This window comes from Montipora capricornis, chromosome 6 (assembly GCF_036669925.1).
Source record: "Montipora capricornis isolate CH-2021 chromosome 6, ASM3666992v2, whole genome shotgun sequence".
Taxonomy (NCBI): domain Eukaryota; kingdom Metazoa; phylum Cnidaria; class Anthozoa; order Scleractinia; family Acroporidae; genus Montipora; species Montipora capricornis.
The window spans coordinates 69,152,774-69,155,273 of record NC_090888.1 but is presented as its reverse complement, the minus strand read 5'-3'; the positions used below and the strand labels follow the sequence as shown (position 1 = coordinate 69,155,273).

General features: G+C 39.4%; 1 long non-coding RNA gene across 2 annotated transcripts in view; it reads left to right on the top strand.

Moving 5' to 3' along the window:
• Positions 1–1,427, top strand: part of LOC138050793 (uncharacterized) — a 3,915-nt gene extending 2,488 nt beyond the window's left edge. The window contains exon 3 of one of the 2 annotated variants that reach the window (XR_011132701.1): positions 314–1,427. This is a non-coding gene — a long non-coding RNA (uncharacterized lncRNA). Of the gene's footprint in view, positions 292–313 lie in introns of those variants that run through there. The other variant, XR_011132702.1, reaches the window with a different exon arrangement.
• The last annotated feature ends 1,073 nt before the right edge of the window (positions 1,428–2,500 follow it).

Sequence of the window (2,500 nt, the reverse complement as noted above, 5' to 3'; positions counted from 1 at the left end):
ACACCGGAGTTAATTCAAAATAGGCCTATCAGTATTTTTCTGTAAATTACAAAGAAAATGACTGGTCTATGAACAAAACGGTTTTCAAGCGCACAAAATGGATCGCTTAAAGCAAATCAGCTACGGCATCATTTGCGTGATGGCGATTTTTGGAAATACTTTGACCATCGTGATGTTCGTGATGGAGAGACAATTACTAAAGAAGTCATACAACGTGTTAATAATGTTCCTGGCGATATCTGATGTGCTGACAGCAGTCAACATCATCATAAATCCAATTTTTATTCTCGGAGATGCGTTTTTCTATCCACAGAATGCCATATTGGGAGAAATCTTCTGTCGCTTCATATACAACCGATCGCTCTTATTCCAGCTCATATGTTTCTCAGTTTATATATCCCTGGTGTTGACGACGGAGCGATGGTTTGCAGTTGTGAGACCTCACCAATACAACCACGCATTCAGCCGTAAAAGGGTCCTTGGCTATATTACACTGTCGTGGGTGTGGTCGTTTCTCCTCATGCTTAAAGCTGTGATAGACTTCTCCTTTAATCCATCTGGGGATAACAGCTGCTCAAAAATTGACTCAGGGGGATCCTCGTTTAATACTGCCTGGTACTCTGCTCAGGTGGTCTTAAAGATGGTCATCCCATGCCTTGCCATGATTGGGCTCTACATCCACATGACTTTAAAGACCACCTATTCTCCGACTGCGTCTGCGGAGAGCAAAGCCAGGCTGAAGGCAAAGTTGACTCGAATGGCGACAGCTGCCAGTTGTACTTTGATCGCTTTTTACCTTCCCAACCAAATCGTCTTTCTCTTGATCATCATGGGAAAAAAGGAAGTGGGTGAACCATTACATACATTCACGATATTTCTGACTTTTATGACCACTTGTGTCAATCCATTTATTTACGGGCTAAGCAACAAAAATTACCAACAACGTTATTGGCGCATCTTGTCCACCATTTTCCCTTGCCTAAGAAGAGGCAACCGCGCGAGGGTGGAAGATTTAGCGGCTTCGGATGGCGTAAGACTCCGTCGAATTAACTCAGGAAGCAGTTGAAGTCAGATTGTGTAAGAAAAGTCACAAAAGCGGCATTATACAAAGGTGGCAACAAAACAATTTAGTTGCGAGCTCAGCGGAAATTGGATCGTTTTTAGACTTCAGCGGCTGTCCATTTTTCCTCAAACCAAATGCTAATAATAATAATAATAATAATAATAATAATAATAATAATAACAAGAATAACAATAATAATAATAATAATAATAATAATAATAATAATAATAATTATAATACTTTAGAAACGAACGATAAACAAGATAAAATCTGACGTGTCGGAGTAGTCAAGACTCCATTATGAAGGAAAAATTATATCAGATAATGCAAATTACAGTATTTAAAGCGATTTTTGGCGCGAAGATTTAACCCTTTCAGCCCCGATAGTGCCAAATGGCACTTATAGATTTTACTCTGTCTAACGCCAGACGATTTTACTCGTCAATGGGGAACCCCTCGGGGCTTAAAGGGTTAACAAAGGTGCGAAGATTATAAAAATACTTTGGAGTCTGATTGCACGTTGAGATTAGGCTTTAAAGCTCTTATGAGAAGCATTTCGTGCACTAAATCGGTCAAATTTGTTTCTGGATTTCTTAAGCACTTCGAAACGCTTTAGCAGGTCCTGAGGCACCACCGTGGTCCAGCCTGTGTTTGGTTGCCGGAAATTGAACGGGAGCTAAATGTGAAAGAAACAAAGCCACCAATTGTAAATCAACAGTGTGTTGTTTATAGTTTTCAATGTGACCTGTGTGATGTGGGATATGTAAGTTACACACGCGTACATTTACATAATCGTGCAAAAGAACATAAACAACAATCCTCAGACATTGCCAAACACTAAAAGAGTCTGCACGGAACGATGCCTCAGGACCTGCTAAAGCGTTTCGAAGTGCTTAAGAAATGCAGAAACAAATTTAACTGTTTAGTGCACGAAATGCTTTTCATATGAACTTTAAACCCAAATGTCAACGTGCGATCAGACTCCATTCTTGCCAAAGTATTTTTATAATCCTCGCACCCTTGTTTAATTCTTCGCCCCAAAAATCTATGGCGTGTGATTCCCGACAAGACTCAACATCAAATTCTGGTTTGCACACGTTTCATTTTGTTACTCAAATTGTGTTCTGTGTTCAAATTGTTAAAATCAAATTCTGTTTTGTTTTTCAAATTCTATTCTATTTTGAATTGTGTTCACTAAATTCAGTTCTGTCTCCCAAATTCTATTTTACTTTGAAATGGCAATTTGCCTAAATTATATTCTCTTGCAAAGCGGTGATTCGCTCAAATTCAATTCTGTTTCACGTTCGGATTTATAAATTCTATTTTGTTTGTGAGCCTCGGACCGAGTGTACCGCGGCCAAGTGAAGAAGGATTTCCCACATTTGCTTGTTCTTTCGAAAAATGGCGGCTAAAAGGGCTAACGGTGTAGCAGTTCGT